General features: G+C 44.2%; 1 protein-coding gene across 2 annotated transcripts in view; it reads right to left on the reverse strand.

Annotated features, from left to right (window-relative positions):
* Positions 1-23,273, reverse strand: part of FCHSD1 (FCH and double SH3 domains 1) — a 310,185-nt gene that overhangs the window by 160,108 nt on the left and 126,804 nt on the right. The window lies entirely within an intron of this gene.

Here is a 23,273-nt window from a genome sequence, read left to right on the forward strand (position 1 = left end):
GAGTAAAGTGGTATAGAGTGCATTGGCGAATACTGCACTGGTTTAGCGTACAGTGCAGTAGCCTAGAGTGGTGAAGAGTAGAGGGGAGCTGAGTGGAGTGGCACAGCATAGATTGCAGTGGTTCAGAGTGCTGTGTCATAGAGTGATGCGTTGCATGGTAGAGTGGAGTGGTGCAAGGTAGAGTAGACTGGTGTAGAGTGCAGTGGTGGAGTGCAGTGATGCAGAGTAGAGTGGCATAGAGTGTAGTGGCATATAGTACACTGGTGTAGAGTGCAGTAGAGTGGCATATAGTTGAGCGGTGCAGAGTAGAGTGCCGTGGTGCAGAGTAGAGAGGAGTATAGTTCAGTGGCAGAGTGCAATGTTGCAGAGTAGAGTGTCATAAAGGGCAGTGCTGTTGAGTAGAGTGGCATAGAATGCATTGGTGTAGAGTGCAGTGATGTAGAGTGATGCAGAGTAGAGAAGAGTGGTGTAGAGTACAGTGGTGCCGAGTAGAGTAGAATAGAGTGGCATAGAGTGCAGTGGCATGGAGTAGGTTGCTGCAGAGTACAGTATAGTGGTGAAGGGTAGATTGTTGCAGAGTGGAGCATAGTGATGTAGAGTGCAGTAGCATAGAGCGGTGCAGAGCAGATTGGAGTGGTGCAAGGTACATTGGCATGGTGCAGGATAGATTAGACTGGCATATCATAGAGTTGCGTAAATTGCAGTGGCATAGAGGAGCTGATTTCAAAGTAGAGTGAAGTGCCCTACAGTGGAGTGGTGTAGAGTAGATTAGAGTGCAGTGGTGCAGAAAAGAGTGCAGTGGGACAGAGCACAGTGGCATTGAGTGCAGTAGTGCAGAGTAGAGTGGCGTGGAGTTCAGTGGCAGAAAGTGCAATGTTGCAGATTAGAGGATCGCAGAGTACAGTGGTGTATTGTAGAGTGACATAGAGTGCAGTAGCATAGAGTGCTGTGGCGCTGAGTACAGTGGCATTGAAAGCAGTGGAATAGAGTGCTGTGGTGCAGAGTAGATTGGCATAGAGTGCAGTGGGATAGAGTGCATTGGTTTTGAGTAAAGTGGTGAACAGTGCACTGGCAGAGTGCAGGGGCGTAGTGTACAATGGTTAGAGTAGAATAGCATAGATTGCAATGGCGTGGTATAGAGTGGAGTGGTACAGCATAGATTGCAGTGGCGTAGAGTTGCACAGAGTGGAGAAACGTGGTGTAGGGTGCAGTGACATAGGGTAGATTGTTTCAGAGTAGAGTGAAGAAAAGATAGAGAAAAGGTAATATACTTCAATATGCTGAAGTATGTAACGATAACAACAACATAAATAATAACGCTAGGCATAATGGCCCAAAATGAAATATGGCTTCTCCCTGTTAGCCACGCTGTAATCAAGCGCTTCATTACCTAGAAAACAAAACATTAAACATAAATGTTAGACAAATATACACTTCTAATAGCTAAATTGTTGTGTGAAAGGGTAGAATCTGGGCTCAATCTTGACTTCACTGTTTCACCAACTGGTGTGATCTTAGGCAAATACAAAAATTGTGTTTCACAGAGTCTCCTTTCTAGCCTGCAGGTGTCAGGCTGAGTGTGACTCTGTTTCCTCTTTAGATATTCCTCATTGTCTTGAAGATCCTCTGGCAGGCATCCTGCAGTGCTCCTCTTCAAGGCAGCAGGTGATACAGACAGTAATCATCCAAAACTCCTTTCTCCTCCTCGTGCCCTTTGTTCTTATGAGCACCCTTAATGCCCACAGCTGTGTACAGGACCAACAAAAGGGCAGAGGGCGCAGGGGGCCTCCGGACTCACCTTCATTCTGTTACCATCAGATTGGAGGATGGTCAGTACAGGGCTATCATAAGAAGCGCTTTTGTGTGCTAATGGCCCTCTGAATAATAGATGTGAGAGGGGAAATTATTGTGTCCCCTTGTCCCCCCCACCTTCATCCCCCGTGTCCCCCACCCTCCAAAATCTGGGGGGGATACATCCCCGCGTCCCCCACACTTCCTACGCCCATGCACAGAGCCAACATACATGCAGCTATCGATAATCAATGAGCCACCAAAATACACACAAGCACAAAGACAATCCACATAGAGCGAAAGGCAATACACATAGGGGGGCGATTACATGTCGGCCAGAACGGTACCCCCGGTGTGGGTACCGATCCAACCAATCACAGCTGATTTGATGACCCCACACTAGGGATTACCTGGTGTGGAAGCGTTCATTAGTGTTGGAACATCCAGAGATACACGGCACTGGTTGCACCAATACAGGCAAGCACTTACTGACTTGGTGAGTAAATCAAAGTGACTTCAAATGTGTACTACAGCTACCATAATGCACCTGGAAGAAAAGTATGACGGTATGCAAGGCTCCCCTCTCCCGTTTACGGTAGAGTTATGACTTAAATTAGTCCAAAGTTTTCTTTTCACCAGTGAAGCATTGGGAAGATCTTGATTATCGACCTTTCTGTTTATCACTTTACTTTCGCCCTTGGCACGCAAAGATTTTTTTTCAAAATGAAAGATAATTTCCACTTCAGAGGGTAATAATGTTCAGTGTAATCGAATCATATAAACTGGAAAAAGTATTCAAACTATTTGTCTGCAAATTTACCTTTCTGCGTGTACAAGAACATTCTTGCAGAATTGCTTGTTGGACGTGTACAGTTTGCACAGTTTTGTATGCACAGTGAACAAATGCTGGAGAAAGAGTCTTATGGGCTCACCCTGAATTCCGTGGAAAATCTGGACTCGGGTGCAAACAGTGTTCGTGCCCTATTTCGGATTCTGAGTTGGGCATAAATTGTGTCTGGGCCTGGCACAGTGAGGTCTAGATAGATAACTCTCTTTTACCAGGCCCAAACCAGGGAGGGCGGAATAGGCGGCTCTGCTGTTCAAGGGGTTAAGCCTATAGGCTCCTCAGAGTCCAGCTTTCTGAAGTCTGGAATCACGAGCCTGTGAAACCTGTCACAAACAGTGTTGCCTGCAATTCGAAAGATTACACAACTATACAAAGTCTCTGTCAGCGCGACCTGAAGAGATAGGTCTATTGTCCATGGCACCTTTACTTGCTTGTTTATTACTTTAAGCAGCAACAAGAACTTGAAAGGCATATTACATCTTTACAACCTGCAAAGTGAAAATCTGCGAACAGCACTTGTTTCACAAATTAAAACAATGGTATAAACAGCATTCAGCTATGTGTACTATTATATATACTGGTGAGCAAAACACAAATATCAGCACATTTTCTAATGGTCTGTTTCTTAGAAAATGGGGAAATCCACCTATGCAAGGACATATTACTATGGCTGCAAAATGTTCGTAATTTTTGATGATTCTAAACATCACAGTGTACTTCAATAAAAACTATGGGTCTGATTTAGAGTTTGGAGGACCGACGGCACTCCGTTGCCATGGCAGATGACATTATCTTCCCTATCCCATGGGACTTCTGACCGCCAAATTTAGAGTGGATCGCCGGCTCAGCACACTCATGGCGGTTCCTGCCAACATATGAAATGTTTGATGGAGCAGTCCGACAAGATGTCCCGGAGCAGTCAGACAAGATGTCCGCATTCAAACTTTTCAAAAGTTTTTGTTCTTCTAAAACAAACTCCTTAAGCAAGAGTTAGTTTTATAAAACCAAATGTTTTCTCCCAGGTGTGGGAGTTATCATTAAGTTTCACCTAGACAGAACAATGCGCTGTCTCTGAGAGTCATGTCATTTACATACAGTGGGCTTACACACAGCCCATAGCTTACCATTTGTTAGCTTCAGAGCTGCTCTCATTTTCTTTGTCCCCGTATATCACAGCATGCAGGCGTCATCGCCTCTTCTTGTGTTTTGCCATCCCCTAGAGCATGGACCAAGTATTGGTATCTATCCACTGCACCCCTTTTTGAGGCTACCTTATTATGTGTTCAAGCAAACCAAATGCATGCTTGTGTTTTCAATCCATCTCCCATATCGTCGTCCATGTAGCTTCTATACCCTCCCACTCACCCCCCTTCCATGGTGCTTCTTTTGAGTCCCACCACCCCACCCTGTACTGTACTCCACTGCACGTTACACTAATCTATTCTGCAACACCCTACTGTACGCCACTCTACTCTGGACTCCTGTACTGTATGCCACTCTACTCTGAACTCCTGTACTGTATGCCACTCTACTTTGTTACTGCACTCAATGCCACTCTACTCTTTACCACTCTACTCTGTGCCACTGAACTCTGTATCACTACACTCTACTCTGCACCACTCTATTCTATGCCACTGCACTCTATTCTGCACCACTCTACTCTGTGCTACTTCACTCTATGCCATTCTACTCTGTGCCCCTGCACTTTACACCATTTTACTCTACACCACTTTACACCCCTGCACTCTACCCAAAAGCACTCTACTCTGTGCCACTGCACGGTATGACACTCTACTCCACGCCTCTGCACTCTATGCCACAGCACTCTACTCTGCACTACTCTATGCCAATGCAATGTACTCTGCACCTCCCTACTCTATGCCACTGCACTCTACGCCAATCTTCTCTACACCACACTACTGTATGCCACTGCACTCCACACCACTGCACTCTATGCCTTTGCACTCTACTCTGCACAACTCTACCCTATGCCACTGCACTCTGTGCCACAGTGCTCTATGCCACTCTACTATGCACTACTCTACTATACACCAGTGCACTCTACATCATTCCAGTCTATGCCACTGCACTCTACTTTGCACCACTCTACTCTATACCACTGCACTACACACCACTCTATTCTGCACCATTCTACTCTCTGCCAATGCACTATATGCCGGTCTACTTTATGCTGCACCACTCTATGCCACTGCACGCTATGCCACTCTACTCTACAATACTCTACTCTTCGCAAATGCACTCTATGCTACTCTACACTACTCTACACCACTGCACTCTATGCTAGGGCACTCTTCTCTACTGCACTCTTTGACACTCTACTCCACTCTACTCCACTGTATGCCACTCCACTCTATGCCATGCCACTCTAAACAGCATCTACACCACTCCACTCCACACAATGCTCATCTACTCTAGGCTACTCTAAACCACTCTATGATGCTCCACACCACTACATGCCATGCCTCTCTACTCTACTCCAAAGTGCTCTACTCCATGCTATGGCACTCTACTCCACTCTGTTCCACCTCTACACATCTTTACTCTATGCCACTCTACTCTATGTCACTTCACACCACTCTACACCATGCCTCTCCACTCTATTCCACTCTACTCTACTCTGTTCCACTCCATTTTACTCTGTTCAACTCCACTCTACGCCACTCTACTCTACTCTACACTACTCCACTATATGCCACTCTAGTCCACTCCACTCTATGCCATTCTATACCACTCTATGTCACATCACTCCACTCTACTCTACCCCAGGCTGCTGTACAACATGGCTAAAAGGCATTGGCAAAGCTAATAGCTCTTGCGTTGGCAAAACTTATTGGCTTTGCCAATGCTTGCTATTTTGTTCCTGTCACTTACCTCCAGGTTGTTTCTGGTAGTGATGGACAGGAAAAAAAAACTTTATATCGTCCACCCTAAATAGGATGGACTGTGTAAAGTCCCTCCTCTGACAGCCCCAACTTTGCTGGGGCGTTGTAGGAAGTATTCATGGATGGAGCCAGAGAAAACTCAGTTGATAGAACAATGATGGTGCACCAGACTCAAAACAAGGTGAGCAGGCCAAGTGTTCTGGAAGCAGGGTGTCCTCAAAACTCTAAATAAGACCCTATGTTGTTTTCCTGGCATGTGCCCATTAGCCCTCACCATCCACCATTGGATTACTTGCAGAGCAGAATTAACACAGGTGTAGCACATTTTTTACTTTCGGTTTTATTTTCGTTCAAAGGGAAAGTATTGTAAAAAAGCTCTTCATCCTAGACCATTTGATAAAACTGAGTTGGCTGTGTGCTCTATGCTACACACATTGCATGCCTTTATCCATTTCAGAATTAAATGTAAATTAAGAAGGGCAATGAGTCTGAGAAAGGGTATGGCAAGTGTTTGCCACTACCCACAATATTATGCCTAATTCAATATTCATGGCGATTCCCATACAGCTCCCATGCCACTGTTACAGACAAACTTAACATGTATTATTACAGAAAATCCGTACAGCTGTAATATAGCTCACAGTAATAAATGTAATCTGTGCTTGAACATTCTGCGGATCTAGATTTTTTTAAATCGAGATCTGATATTTCTTACGCACGTCAGCCGTTTGGCAAAACGATCCCTCAAAATACAAAGGGAATTCGACCAAGACTGGTATGATGAATTTCTAGATGGAAGTTGGCGAACCTGGGAAATAAGAAAATGGCCTGGATTTCATAAATGTATAATCGTAAAACGAAACACAACCAAGAAAGGAGTTTGAAGAACAATAGCCGTTGATTCCAGGCAACCCTCTGATATAGCGGGGAGGAAGTGACGAGCATCAAAGGCTAGAACTGTTGTGAGGAACTGTGGCGGAAGCAGCTGGGCAAGTACTAGGTCAGCGCGTGCAGACAAGTGTTGCTCATGGTGACGTGGCCTGCTGTGCTGCACTGGGTCATGCATCTCAGGTGAGCAGCTACGGAAGTGAGAGACGGAAATTGGGCCACATCTATCAATTGTACGACTCTAGGGAAGTCTCCCTGTCGCTGCCTGTCAGATGACAAATATTTTAGTGCCAGAAACAGATGGGTATATATAAATACGCGTGAGCTGTTCTGGTGTCCTTAGGTAAGGACGATATGCTGAATAGAGCACGGACGTGTCCCAAATATTATTAAAGTATTTTGGACAACATTCACCACTGTAACGGACGTCACACTCGACTCAACCAGACCGTCCGAATCAATTACACCCCGGTGTAAATACATGGTTTGCTTGTTTGTAAAGTGCTCTGTAGCAGATCTCAAGAAAGGGGAATTCAGAAGAAGGGCAAATACCTAATATAAAATAAACATACAATGTTAGCCCTGGGCACTCATTGCAGCTTGGAGAAGAGACCTTTCTGGTACAGTACATGTGATTTATTCATTAAGAAGTAGACTAAGTGCTGGCCTAATGGGAGGGGATGGATTCATTAAAATGGCACCCAAAATGAGATGCATTTCTCAGCAAGCCCAATTGTGTACTTTACCACAAGACCCACAGCAAATGGGCTCTTCAGCTGCATTACGTCCTAGATGTTAAGGACTATGCTCACTGTGCTGGGAAGAAACAAAATGCTCCTAGTCGAGGAGAAACAAATCCTGCCAGAATTTCAGAATCCCTTACATTTGCATGCTGAGCATCCATACGTCGCTGCAGGCAGAGAATTCAGCTTATATTTTAACAGTATGAAACGTTGTTGTCTGTTTGCAGTGGAGTCCATACGTGATATTTAAAGGACCCAATAGCCGGTCTGCCAGAGCTGCTAGATATGATGCCCCCAGATGAGAATTAGTTTCGGCAGTCGGGCTTAAAATAATTTTAGAACTCTGGGTAAGTCCTCGCTTTAGAGATTGGCCCCCATTACCGGTACATGTCCATTAATGGGGGTAGTCTGATCAACAGGCCTGGGCCAGAGGTTTGATACTATGCTGGTGTCTCTTTACTTTACGAATATCTCGGATTTACTGGTGCTTGGCAGGGCGGTATGATCTCTGGTGCAACTTACTCTACTTAATGTGTCAATGCACCTCAGTGACCATGCCATCTTCTGGTTGGGATATACTAAATGTGGTGGATGTAAGATTTTCAGACAGAATGGATTACATCATCAGGACTTAGGTTCCAGTCCTCTGTGAGGTAGAGAGCATAAAAATATATATTCTTGTCATTCTAGTTCGCCCCTGGACTCTGACACTGCATGCATGGAGGCCGTGCACACCCTGACAAACAATGCAGACGACTGGACTTTCAGAAGAAAACAGTGGCAATTTTACAGTATGAATCCATTGTGTATTCACATGATGTGCAGAACCCCAACATCGAGCATGTCAGCTCAGAGTGGTATCACGTTTTTATTCTAGTTCTGCACTGTGGGCATTAAACGCAGGCATAGCTGAAATGACTCAATGTGATGTTGATCCAAATTCCACAACGGCCCACACTGTGAATGCCATCTTTGCTTTTTATCCACCACTTGGTTAGGAAGCACAGGTGGATTCAGGAACAAGCAAGTTTTATATGACGAGGAACTTTTGGTGACTGCTGCTAGAATCAAACAGGGCTTGCAACTTCGAGTTTAGATAACAAGGTGTCGACAGAACAACTCACTCCTTTGCGAAGTTTTCGACATTTTTACACTTCATGGGTTTAGACAAAATATATTTAACTTTCGCCTGTAATCAAACTGGTTTCCTGTGAAATGAAATTCATTAGACATGCGCTCCTTATCATTAGAATCAGACCCTTTCAAGTATATGAACAAACTCAGGCCCGGGCATGTAAGCTCAACTACCATGGAATGAGTCACAAAGTAGACAGAAAGTACGAGCTAGCCAATCAAGACCCAGGCCCTCATTGTGAGTGTGGCGGTTTCAAGACCACCACATTTGCGATGGCGGTAGGACTGCCACAGACAGGGCGGTCCGACCGCCCTATTATGACCGTGGCAGATGGGCCTCGGTCTGACCGCTGGCACCACTAGGTTGCCGTCTGTTGACAGCCTGGCGGTAGCAATTTGCCTGGGGATTACGAGTTCCTTTTCCGCCAGACTTTGCATGGCGGTCTAACAACCATGTAAAGGCTGGTGGAAAGGGGGCATTGGGGGCCCATGAGGACCCCTGCACTGCCCATGCACTTTACATGGCAGTGCAGGGGCCCCATGGACAACCTCATCGCACTTTTTACTGCCCGAATTATGGGCATTGAAATGGCAGCAGCCGACACACCACAACATTGCCGCCGGCTCGGTTACGAGCCGGCGTCAGTGTTGTGGTGGATTTTCCGCTGGGCCAGGGGGTGGAAATGCTGTTTTCACCTGCTGGCCCAGCGGAAAACTCCTAACAGCGCAGCCAGCCTACCACCGGCACTGGCAGTATGCTGGCTGCAGCGGCTTCGCCAGTCTTTAAGAAAGACCGCCAAAGCCATAATGAAGGCCTCAGTCTATATCAAGAGACACAGGGATCCTGCGTCAGAACATCTGTGAAAACAGGTGTAAGCACATGAGCTGCTTCAGGACCTCCTCCAGGTAAGGGCAGTAGGTGACAGGATGCAGTACAAAATAAAATAGAATGAGAAGGGACGCCTGTGTCAAAATGATGTGGTGCAGTAAAAATTTGACTGTGTTATTGCTGAGATATGCCCATCCTCTAAAGAGGATATACTTGATTCACAACACTCTTTAAAGCAGAACACAGGAACAAAGCGAACACCATTCTCCATGAAGGGAAGGTAATGCCCTGTAAATATTATAAAGTCTTGTTTGGACAAAGCAGGAACATCAGATGCCAGATGATTATAGGCCTCGTTCTCAGAGATCAATGTTAAACATTTCTGGTTTTGACAAGAAGTACAATCACACGTTATGACCTTGTTGTCCCAATTGTGAACATCAAGGAGTGGATAAGCATTAGTAAGAACACAGAGATATGGAGACTGTATAGTGTTAGGGAATTCAGCAGCAAAGAAACAATTTTTTAGAAAGCGTTTAGAAAGATGCAACACCTTCAAAGATGTAAAAAAGGAGTCTAAGCAATATCAAATATAAGAAAATAATGTTATTTTTTCGTGTAAATGACAGACCACGGTAAGATGAGGGCATATGCAAAGTGATGGCACAAATATGAAAAACATGGCTTAAATATATGTTTGAAGCGAAGTATTTATAAATGTGTCATTAGCCCAAAAGTAAACAAATATGTCTTGAAAATAGTGCCTATAATTGTGAGCCAATACAGCACATATTTCACTGGCATAATAATTCGAACAAATACCAGTGTCAGGCTATTGTACCTTTTTTTTTTATCAATTCACTGGGACAATCCTCCATTGGTTTACAACAAGCTCCATCACATTTCTATCTACCAAGTTAATGTCTACTTCCAAAATAACTCAAATCTGGGAGAGACTGTTTTTTTTTAATGTCAGGTGTGGAACATCATAACATTAAACAGTGGTGCGTGGGACAATCAGACACGAGTACTACATCGAGTTTACATCAACGGCAAGAAATCACACAAATAATGTATGTACAGCAAGCAGGGAATACTTACAATTCCTACTAGAGGTCGTATTCTCCTACCCAATAAGACACAACACTGAACTACACAACACACAGCACAACACTGAACTACTGAAGGGCTGCCACAAGCCAAGTGAGGGCAAGCTGTATACTGGGTATGCTGCCTCAGACACAAGGAAGGTGTGCACAGTCTGTTTTATTTACAACAGAACAGCAGCCTAGATATTAACTGTGAGTAGGATGTTGTATTCCTAGAAATCAAGTTTTTTTCATACTTCCTATACTGAGTGTAAGCATCGTCGTCAGACGCAGTGCAATCTCAGGAATACTTTGCATATTGGACTTTCTGGATTTTCTTTGTACAGTCTAAAGCGTGAAGACCTATCTCGTCCTTAATTAAAGAAGAGCCATTGTTAAATAAGAAATAGAAAACATCAGCATTGACAGGTGCTTTCGCTGCTAAATTGGGTTTAAACATATGTCTCACAATCTGTAAAATTACTTAATCTAATTGAGTAATCCAATATGTAAAAGTTTAACTATTACTCTTATGTGTGTAAATCAGCAAGGACTTAAAGTGTGCATATTCTGAAATCTAGACTAAAGTGCTTCCCTTCCCTGGCATTAATGGCACTACACTGAGGCCCATTCAATTACTTTGAAACCATGTACACTTTATGGGTGACATGTCCATTCTAAATTCAGGAGTGTAAGCAACTGAGCATAATCAGGCCGAGACTACCTCCCCTGCCAGAGATATCAAGAACACACAAAAAATGCTTTGAGGAATCTACTATCATCCAGCCAAGTTGCAAAATATCAGGTGACACAGCTTCATACCTACACATTTTCACCAGGAGAACATTGAAGAAAAAGTCTTTGTCTCATTGACCATGTGACAAGCTAAACAGTCTAAAAGGCATCTAAAAACCGGGGATGTAAGCCCAACCTTCGTGGCACTATCAACCACTGTGTTCTACACAGAAGAGGAACAAAATTACTCTCTTTTTAGACTGAGGAGGAGGGATTCTATGTTCCAAGGAGCCAGAAACAGTTGTATTTCAGCTTGAAGAATGAATGCTCAATCCTGACTGGGAAGCAGTGTGGTGAAGGTCAGATGGGATGCTGGATCTGCTGAGGATGGTAGTGTCGTCCACAGGAGCCCCACTGTGTCAAAGTGGTTAAGACCAGACCAAGGCATCTACTTGGCATCACAAACCTCTGAGGGTGTCATCAGTCACACCCACAAACCTCAGCATCAAAATAAACTCTCTAACTTCTGACCATTATCATGTGGCAAGCTGAACAGCACAGCAGCATACTACACGCTGGCATAATCCCTAATCCATTTTTGATACCTTTTCCGCCTCGATCTCTCCTTTTACTCATCCCAAACCTCATCTTACTACTATGATCTCCCAAATAACACTTTCTAGACTCTTCCCTCTCCTATCCCTCAATTATCCTATTCAATACAAAAACGAACACCGTTCAAATGAACTCATAGTTCCCTATACTATACTGTCCTTTTTGGCTTCCAGATTAGCATGCTACTTGCTGAAAAGCGCTTCAAAGCCTTGTCAGAGGTAGTAAGCGCTATTTAAATACATTTACAATACCAGTAAAGCCACATTCAGACATGCAGGGCATCTTCTGCAGTACTTAGCTTGTGCTTGTTGTTTCTGGTGCAGAGCACCAGCACTTATTTTTGAGGCCTGGCACTTATTTTTCTGCCTCAAGCATTTACTGCAAGCAAAAGACACATATGGGAAAGACGGAGGAAGAGAAAAACGAAAAAGCGTCGCAATGGGAGAAAGCTGCAAGAGTGAGCTGAAAGGGCAGGGAATGGCGTTAAATGGATTGAAGAGGCCCGAGATGGCTTCAGGATTATGCTGCCTCGGTATTCCATGCTCACACATTTAATTTCAGCAGCCGCATGTTTAAGAGTAGGGCTTTGGGCACTGACACATTTTTATTTACAAATTAAGCACTGATTTGCTGCATACTATCTCACTGCTTACTACTGGTTTGTTATGTACAGCTAGTTCCTAATAACTTCACTATGATAATGTGAACACAGATCCTGAATTTTCATATCTACCACTCAATAAAGGCTTTCATTTGCGACTACTAGCCTTGATGAAGTCTTTCAACAATAGGACAAATGTGTGTCGACTGCACTTTGTTCTATTTATCAGAATTTTGTTGCTAACCAACATGATTGAATCTTCTGGAACAAAAGCCCCAACATTATTTTTTCGAAACCAAACCAATTTACTAAGTGGAGCCAATTCTAACACGTATGCGTATGTGGACTCAAGCATCTACCATCTATATTAAATGTGCTCTCTGAGTCATGTAATTTCTGAATTGTTAAATCTTCGCCACCCCAACTATCCAGTCAAATTCTTTATTTGATCAAACAAGTGATATTCACATACTCCATCAAGATATAAAAGAACATAATTATTACAAAACATATTTTGTCGAGATAAATGTATTTTGATACATAAAATTAAATAAGATAAAACAATCTTACGATAAAATATTTCATGCCAAATAAATTCAGCATTATAAATTTACCATCCGGCATAAAGCACTTTGCATGCAACATGCTACTGTGAAACACAGACTGGGTGATGAACGACATTGTAAAAACCCCATTGAAGTCCTACATTGTCTGAGGTTCGCTTACCTTAAAACTGGCTGCATGTAAAACTTCTTCAGTGCAGAATTAAAAAAAACCACATAAAGTGCATGCATTATGCAGAGGAACACTCATTAAAACTAGCTATATATGAACCAGCTCGGTGCAGATTTTCAGAAACGCATTAAGTGCATCGTGCTCTGTGTAGAGAAACAATCACATGGGCAAATAGGTGACTTCATAAAATAAGTACCTTGTACAGAAAAGCCACCAGAAAATGTGCAATTTTCAACTTTAGTCTTGTAAACAAAAATCTATGGTTCTTATTCATAAACCAAATGAGATATGGTTCAATGTCTTGGGTAGTGCAAATCCTGTCATAACTTGATACTGTTGATGTCTGATATAGGCTGTGCAATCTTGCAGCAGCAGAAATCTATGGTTCTTATTCGTAACCCAAGTGAGAAATGATGCAATGCCAAGAGAAGTACAAAACATGTCGTAATTGATACTGTTGATTTCTCATACAGGCTGTGAAATCTCGCAGCAGTACAATTAGACATATCAGTTGCCTTCAAGGATTTAGAGGAACTAGTAGGAAAGGTTTCCAGTTTATCAAAGAGATCTGGTATATTCATGATTCGGCCAGTGCTGTTGCTATACAATATAACTGCAGAGGAATCTTTAAACCCTTATCTAGTTTAAGACAATCGGCTAGCACTAATCTATTGAAAAATTTCTCCATTTTACTCCAAATCCTAAACCACAATAACAGCAACTTTAATTTAATCGAAGTGTTAATATAGTCAGTGTGACTTATATAAGTAGAAGAAGTTGTCAAAGCAGCCAGATATCTTCTTACAATGCCATTATCTTTTTAAAAAAACATATTTTTATTAGTTTTAGTTTCATAACAAGCACAGACAATGTCAGGTTCGAGCAATTAATGCTTAGCAAGAGGACTAGGAAAAATATTTTGCAACCCCGCCTCTGTTGGAGCACTCTCCCTGGAAATACAGAAATAGACTAAACTCCATGATGTCCATCTCGTAAGCACCTGTTGCTCTTCAGTACACATATCCTCAGTCCGATCCGTCATCATCTTCCCAGAAGGAGCGTCATTTGTCCCAAATCTTTTCCCATTTTTTAACACACCTGTTCCCTTGATATACTACCTTTACAACTTTGGCACCCGTCCATGTCTTTCTGCCAATCCTGAATCTGGGGAGGCAACAGAGCTACCCAAGCTCGTGCTAGGTTCCTTTTTGCCACAATGACCCTCACCACTAACCATAATGTGGTGTATTTCTACCAGTCCCTCAGCTTTCTCACCGAGGAGAAGCCATTTAGCATCCAGCAGGATCTCTTCTCCCATCACTCACGCCATTACCCAGTAACATTCGACCGATAAGTCTGAATCACTGGACATGAGCACAGAATATGCATGAATGTACCTTCCTGACCACATCCCTGATTGTAACCCCTCGAGGACGCCCTCCCCAACGTATATAGCAGTGTTGTTGCATAGAAGGATCTATGACGAATGTGGGGTTGGGCTAGGTGAAACACAGCCTGTATTGCTACCACTCTTGGACTTTGTAGCCCTTCGTCCCATTCTTCGTGATCAAAGTCACCGAGGTCCACCTTCCTCCTAGCCATCAGGGGGCCCAGAATGTCAGGGTTATAATTCATAATCTTTTTATGTGTTAGGGAGATGGCTTTCTCTGGCATAGAGTCCATCAAAATTCGATGCTCAAGTGGGGAAGATTCCTCCACCTGCAATCCCCATGCGAGAGGGAGCGTCAGAGTCATCCATTTTAAATTTGGCCCGTAGCTCCCCAAAGGGCTAGGCCCCACTATTCCTCTGAACGTCTCCCAGCCATTCTATACTCAGCAGCTCCAATTTGCTGATCCTTCAAGGCCTCTCACCTTTGACACGAGATCACTATCCCACAGTCGATTTTTTTTCCATCATTTTTCCTGCCCTTCCCAAAACTCTCAGGGTCTCCCCCCCCATTTGACAACCACTGTCTGAGTATGTGTAGGCAGGGTTAGTCTCTGTCCGGTCCTATAGGGCACAGCAGCATAATCCCTGGCATACATCGCCTCCCTATTCAACCGGAATGCTATTTCTTGCTGATCACCAGAGACCCAGTCATTAATGGCTACTAACTGGGAGGCCCAGTAATATTTCAGAATATCCGGGATTTGCAGACCTCCATCATAAACCCCTTTTTGAAGCTTAGACACTGCTATTCTAGGGGTTCCCCCATCCCAAAGGAGGAGCCGGACTTCCTCTTTTACCCTGTGAACGAAGGTTTTTGGGTATGGCGGCCGGTGTGTTTTGCAAGCCATATAACAGGTGGGTTAAAGCCATCATTTTTTATAGGGCTGCTCTTCCCATCAGGGAAAGTGGCAATTTTTGCCAATGAGCTAGATCTCAACGTAACATGCCAAGTAAGACATACAGGTTCTTGTTCAGGAATTCCAGCATATCCCGAGTACATAGATACCCAAATAGGTAGAACCATTTATTTCCACTATCAACGCTGTCTCACATTGCAAGTGTGGTATCCCCCGCCAGCGGAAACAAGCAGAATTTGTCCCAGCTTATGTGGTAGTCTCAGTGGTCCCTGAATCTATGGAACACCTGGAATACTGTTTTTATGGACATGGTTGGGATACCCAGATAGAGCAGAATGTCATCCACATAAAGAGATATGCATTTCTCCCATGCCACTGTGCCCTTGATTTCTCAGATGAACGGATCAGCCCGGATCCAGTCTGCTAATGGTTCCAGTGCTAGGGCAAATATTATGGGGGAGAACAAGCATCCTTGCCAGGTACCCTACCTAAGACAAACCGTCGCGACAACACTCCATTAACTCTGACCTTGCCACCGGGTTCATGTATAGGAGTCGGACTGAAGCACAAAAACCAGAGCCAAATCATAGGCGCTGGAGGACAGCAAAGTGGTAGTCCCACTCACCACTGTCGAACGCCATACGTGCGTCTAACAAGAGGATTACTGCCAAATCTACCCGGATGTCTTGTATAACACCCCATGTAATCACCTCAAATTAAGACATATTCTCCTCTGTGGCATAAAGCCAGACTGGTCGGGGTGTATAATTGTAGAGATGATTTTCCACAATCAGAGTGCTAGTACCTTGGCCAGAACCTTGGCTTCTACATTCAGCAGCGATACTGGGTGCTAGGGAGAGCATTCCTTGAGAGGTTTGTTTTCTTTCTTGGGGACCACTACAATAGTTGCAATTCTTTGATCCAGAGGGAGTTCACTCTCTTCAAGCGCCACTTGATACATAGCCAGTAAATGTTTGTCTATCTTTGAGGCCATTCCTTTGCATATTTCAACCGGTATGCCATTGAGACCCATTGCCTTCCAAGAATGCACAGATTAAAGTGCTGCTATGATTTCATTTTCTGTGATCTCACTCTCCAGAGCTTCCCTGTCATCTCTCGACAGGTTTTGGACTGGAACATCTCTGAGGAACTCAATACAATCCTCCATCATGACACACAAGACTGGTGTATAAAGGGTCTTGTAGTAGTTAGCAAAGGCATTGACGATTCCTTCATCCGACCACTGAAGCTCCCCACCTCTGTCTCGCATCTGGAGCACCCACTCCCTGTCTTGGTCTCTTTTCTCTGGCCAATAATTTGCCAACCTTGTTCCCAACTTCAAATAGCTGGCGTTGCCAACTAAGGGCGAGTGCTCTGGCCAGTCCTTCCACAATCACCCAGAACTCATTCCATTTGAGTCGTAGTCTATGCCCCTGTTCGGTTGTTAGCCAACCAAACTCCTCCCCCTCTCCATATCTTGAACGTCTCTTTCCACCTGTTTTAATTCAGCTCGCTGATCTTGTTTAATCCTGGTCCCCATAACACTGACTTGAAAGCCTCCAAAAACAGACTATGGGAGTGCACTATCCCATATTGTCTTGAAAATACTGTACCACCAATTATGTAAGCTGCTGCATCCTAGTTCTTCCTTTAAAAATACCATTGTGGTATTGCCTCTTGCTGGAGGGTGCTCCCTTGCAGGGTCACCTCAACCTCCCCTGCAGGGTCACCTCAACCAGGTCATGATCAGATATGCCCCTGGACTTATGACCGGTGACCTATAATCTGTGTGCCTGTGCTTGGTGTGTCAGGAAGTAATCAAGGTGGGAAGCGCTGGAGTGCACCATTACATAAAAGGTGTATTAGCGATCAAGGTAGTAATGTGCCCTCTACAGGTCTACCAAACCAAAGGCATCCACAAATGCAGGCAACGGGGAGGACTTACTAGGGGCCCTTCCTCAATTCGGACATGTGTGTTGTGTGATCCATTACCGCATTCCAATCCCCTCCCATGACTAAAACCCCTGTGCAATCCCACTATAGTGGGACTGAGGTCAGGCAGCGTTTGTGCATGCATTTTTGGTGGAACGTATAAAAAGCATAAATTTAAGGTACACCCCCCTGCCATATGCCAGATTGTGCCACAAATCTCTGAGAGCAGTCATGTCATGTGGGTTGTGGGATGTAGGGGAGTGACTTTTAAATCAGTATCCCAACCCCATGAAATCCGATGTAAAGGCCACATGTGCTGTCAGGTGGTACCCCATCCTGTGTAGGGCTGGTTATTTATTACCCCTCAGATAGGTTTCCTGAAGAAGCACAATGTCAGGGGAGTGATGTTTCAGGTATTGAAATACCATTGTTCTCTTTATCTTACTCCCAAGCCCATTAACATCCCAGAACATGACTTTTAGAGTATTTCTAATTGTGGAGTTCCCCCTGGCTATGGGGCACCCCACCATTTCTACATGACATGTCCACCTTGTCCATACTGAGCTCCCTTATCTATGTCTCTTTCCGTGTCCCTATCACCATCACAATTTTACCCTACATTACTTTAGCACTGTAGCAAAAAAACATTAATTGAAACACAAAGTGAAGGCAACCACAATTCAACACCTCCCCTGTACTTATTTTTGGCCTGTCAGCACCACGCATGCTTCAGGCCCAGCGAGTCCTCACCTGATCTTCTCAAGCACCCATTGCTTCCCGGTTGTCATAGACAGTCCCCGGCCCTTCTTAAGTTGGGGGGGATGCTGCTTAATCATTGAACAGATGGCAGACAGTTGAGGTATATATATGGATTTGGTTGCGGAGCCAACTTAGGTCGCAGCAATCTTTCTCGGCATCAAGCCACGCCCCCCTACAAAGCCATTCTCAACCCTTTGAATATGTGGATTATCCCTGATGCCCCACAAGACTGCCCCATAAGTAGCAATTGAACAGCATTCTGCATTGTATACCACCAGGAGCTCTCTAGTCGGGTTACTGTCAAGTATAACTTCTCTTCTTTAGCCACTGAGTTTTTATTTATCAAATGGCAAAGACTGAGGCACTGCTCAATTGTCCCAAGGCCAGCACAGAAACCAAAGTGCAGATCTGAACTGATGCTGTTATCTTGGGCCCAGGTTTGTAGGTGTTCTGCCCATTATTTGTGCTGTAGACTTAATTAATGATATTGGGTGATAACTCTGAGGGTCCTTTTTATATCCCTTCTTTAAAATGGGCACAATAATCGCATGTGACCATACTTTGAGAGGGTGGTTGCTTACAATGTCCTTAAATACATTAATCAGAAGAGAAGCCAGAAAAGGCATATTTTCTTTATAAAGTTCCACAGGAATTCCATCTGGCCCTGGAGCCCTTTGAGGTCCGATGTATCTATTTATTGCTTCTACATCATTTTCTAGCCCTATTTCAAAGCCAGAGTGTTGGACCTGGCTTTTTGACAGGGTCATCCAGAAACTTTTTGCCTCCTTCCTCCTATTTTTTCTGACCTTTTGTTGTTGGCTTTTGAACTCTGGGCACTTTACCACTGCTAACCAGTGCTAAAGTGCATATGCTCTCTGTGTAAATTGTACTGTTGATTGGTTTATCCATGAATGGCTATTTAATTTACCTGTAAGACCCTAGTAGAGTGCACTATATGTGCCTAGGGCCTGTAGATTAAATGCTACTAGTGGGCCTGCAGCACTGGTTGTGCCACCCACTTCAGTAGCCCCTTAACCTTGTCTCAGGCCTGCCATTGCAAGGCCTGTGTGTGCAGTTTCACTGCCACTTCGACTTGGCATTTAAAAGTATTTGCCAAGCCTAAAACTCCCCTTTTTCTACATATAAGTCACACCTAATGTGTGCCCTAGGTAACCCCTAGAGCAGGGTGCTGTGTGGGTAAAGGGCAGGACATGTACCTGTGTAGTTTATATGTCCTGGTAGTGTAACACTCCTAAATTCGTTTTTACACTACTGTAAGGCCTGCTCCCTTCATAGGCTAACCTTGGGGCTGCTCTCATACATTGTTGAAGTGGCAGCTGCTGATCTGAAAGGAGCAGGAAGGTCATAGTTAGTATGGCCAGAATGGTAATACAAAATCCTGCTGAGTGGTGAAGTTGGATTTTTTTATTACTATTCTAGAAATGCCACTTTTAGAAAGTGAGCATTTCTTTGCACTTAAACCTTTCTGTGCCTTACAATCCACGTCTGGCTAGGTTTAGTTGACAGCTCCTTGTGCATTCACTTAGACACACCCCAAACACAGGGTACTCAGCCTCACTTGCATACATCTGCATTTTGAATGGGTCTTCCTGGGCTGGGAGGGTGGAGGGCCTGCCCTCACACAAAGGACTGCCACACCCCCTACTGGGACCCTGGCAGACAGGATTGAACTGAAAGGGGACTTGGTGCATTTCTTAGCCACTCTTTGAAGTCACCCCCACTTCAAAGGCACAATTTAGTATAAAACAGGGCCTCTGCCCTACCTCATCAGACACTTGCTGGAGAAGAAACCTGAACCAGAAACTACATCCTGCCAAGAAGAACTGCCTGGCTGCTCAAAGGACTCACCTGTCTGCTTTCTACAAAGGACTACTGCCTTGCTGTTGGCCTGCTGCCTTGCTGAACTCTTGTCTGGCTGTAAAAGTGCTCTCCAAGGGCTTGGATAGAGCTTGCCTCCTGTTCCCTGAATTCTCAGGACCAAAAAGACTTCTCTTTTTCATTTGGACTCTTCGTGTGCCGAAAATTTAGACGCACAGCTTGCTCCGCGGTGAGAAAATCGCTGCACGCCGATGCTGCTCGACGCGACGCCTACAGGGCAACCGGAACTTCGACGCACGGCCTCGCATGGACAACGCCGCCTGACTTCCAGAGGGAAACAAGCCGAAGAATCCACGCACAGACCCTGGGACATCTGGTAATCCTGCGATCCATAGAAGGAGACGGTCCGCGTGCCGGAAAACGACACATGTCTTCCCCGAGTGAAAAATAACGACGCAAGTCCGTGTGTGAAGGGGCGCAACCGACGCACACACCATTTTTTCTCCCGTAGAACGACGCACGTCTCCCCGCGTGAAAAATAACGACGCAAGTTCATGTGTGAAGGGGCGTAACCGACACACACACCATTTTTCCACGCATCTCCTCTTCTGCGGCCCTCTGCGGAGATTTTCCACTCCAAACCAGGTACTTTGTGCTTGAAAGAGACTTTGTTTACTTTCTAGAGACTTAAGACACTTTATATCACTTTTCAGTGATATCTTTACAAATTCAAATTGCATCTTTGATCGTTTTGACCTGCAAATACCCAGATAAATATTATATATTTTTCTAAACACTGTGTGGTGTATTTTTGTGGTGCTATATTGTGTTATTGTATGATTTATTGCACAAACGCTTTACACATTGCCTTCTAAGTTAAGCCTGACTGCTCTTGCCAAGCTACCAGAGGGTGGGCACAGGATAGTTTGGATTGTGTGTGACTTACCCTGACTAGAGTGAGGGTTCTTGCTTGGATGGAGGGTAACCTGACTGCCAACCAAAAACCCCATTTCTAACACAGAGAAAGTATGAACATTCAGAAAAGAAGAATTTCTTTTGTGTGACTGACTACCGTAAGTCTCCTCAGATCGGGCTGAGCCTAAATAGACCATAGTAAACCCAGTCATCAGGGAGTCAGGGCCATAACTCTGATTACCAGTCTGCCAATACATTTTGTTATTTTTTTAGAGTACTTGCCATGATTAAGGTTTAGTAAGCTTCTTCATGAATATTTTTTTTATGGACCATTAAATCTCTCTTCTACTCCTTTCTACAGCCACACGCCATTACAGGATCCCTAGAAACTGTTTTTTAAAGCTCTCAGTAAAAGACTGTGAGCCATGGAGCAATTTGAATCAAACCTTCTAGCATATTTCTTCTTATGATCACAAACGCAATGGTATTCACATTTCTGTCTCTATTACAAATTGTGCCAAAGCTAGCACTTATTTCCCCAGTATCACCATTCTCATCTAGGCATATTCAAAAGTCAGTATAACTGGATCCGACCAGGTTAAAAAGAAATGTATCTGTGTTGATTTTGCCCCAACTCACTAATGCACCCCTATTATGGGAATTAACCAACAGCAGTGGATTCTTCTCAACCTGTACCTTATGGAAGAGCTTTCAATCAAAATTGCTCGCAGTTGATGGTCACTATGAGCATTTTTTGTGACTATATATTATTCCATCCAGCTCTGAAGATCGTGTGGATTCAATAAAAAAATCAATTAAGCTAGAACATCCTCTCCTGATAAAAGTGGGGCACAGTCAAAGAGTCAAAAACAAGTTATATTTTATTAATAATTAATTAAGATCATCTCCTCATAGGCTACAAAATGTGTAATGTGATCTCCTTCTGGGCCTATTAACTTACAAAACCCAGAAGCAGGCTATTGGCAGTGACGTACATTAAAATCTCCCATCCATAAGAGAAAAATGGCCATTTCCTCCCCCTGGTTGCTGCGGTGACTGATTGGACCCATAGTATCTCATCTATTCTCAGGTGCCCAAAATGCACCCGTAATCGAGGTAGCCCCTGTTCTTCAGAAAGAAGTATCCTGGTATTCTGGTATTTCTTAATTTTCTGGAATGCTAGCTCAACATATTTGGTGATGAGATTCGGAGATGTGACCCTTCGCACAGAACACAGGGCCCATCAGTTTATTGCGTCTCCCAGCGTCATCCTGTTACGATCGGTTTCTATCTTCAGTGATTGTGTGAATCTGGTAGCGCTCACCAGCCTGGGGGAAAAACATCAAAGGGCAGGAGCCCTTTAAATCTACGTCGCGCTCCCGCCGCCGCGGGTAGCGCTCACCAGCCTGGGGGAAAAACATCAAAGGGCAGGAGCCCTTTAAATCTACGTCGCGCTCCCGCTGCACGGGACGCGCGCGGGCGAAGCCCGGGCCAAGGGCGGGCCCGTCCTTGCCCGTCATTGCCCGGAAGAGGCTGGGCTGGGCCCCTCCCCTTTCACTTGCCCCCCGAGGGCCCTAGCCCACAAAGGAAGGAGATATTCTAACTGGAACTGAGAAGACACAGGAACTATTGTCCATTTTGACCTGGCCAGTGGCTTCTCTTTGGGAAACCTCGGGTTTTGCCTCAGCCTTTGGTGGGACACCAAGAGCAGGAACATCCCAGGAGCTACTATACGCGGGATAATCAAGTGACAATTTATTTTTATCCCTTCCTTCTCTTCTCTTTTCTTATCTTTCTTCTTTTTAAATTCTAATTCATACTCAAACAGACTGTTACACTCGGCAAAGTGCTCTCTATATATTTCCACTTTCTGCCAAATCGTATAATTATTTTAGTTGGGTTGGTGTTATCCTGGTCCACATAATTAACAAATACCCCATCTCTCCTCATACCGGATTCAGAGAGACACCATATAAAAATATGGGGAAAAGGAAGCACTCAAAACTGAGCCACCCCCCAAGCTTAAAAGATAGTACTTCTATATTAAAATACATTTCAGGGGCTATGGGTATGATAGACAAACAAATTGCTAACATAGAGGGGAAAATCCTGACATCCAAAGACCATAATACCCAATCCCTAACGGACGTAGTGATAACTGATGATTCTATAAGGTGTAATAATGATGCATTGAACAGAGATGTAATAGATAAAAATGGATGCATTCAAAACATTTCAGACTCAATCCTCTCACTACATGACCTTTCACCTGTAGCCAAACGACAAAGGAAGCCGCCGCCAGAGAAGGCAGACAATACCCCTAAAAAATCTCTAAAGAATGACTCGGTACCCACACTCGATAGAAAGCCCATAAAGAAGTCAGCTCGGAAGAAACTCCTAATTAAACCAGCAGACACGACTAGATCTCTCCTAGCCAACCTCTGTGACCTAATAAATAGCATGAGCTCATCATTTGGGGCCAAATTGGATTCCCTGTTGGAACGCTTAAAAGTAGTGGAGTGTAGGGTCGAGGCAGGTATGGGATCTGTAAAGTCTTTATACCCAGAGGCTCTACATGACCTAAAACAAAACCCAAGTATAACATTGCCAAA

This window comes from Pleurodeles waltl, chromosome 7, assembly GCF_031143425.1.
Source record: "Pleurodeles waltl isolate 20211129_DDA chromosome 7, aPleWal1.hap1.20221129, whole genome shotgun sequence".
In the NCBI taxonomy this organism is placed as follows: Eukaryota; Metazoa; Chordata; class Amphibia; order Caudata; family Salamandridae; genus Pleurodeles; species Pleurodeles waltl.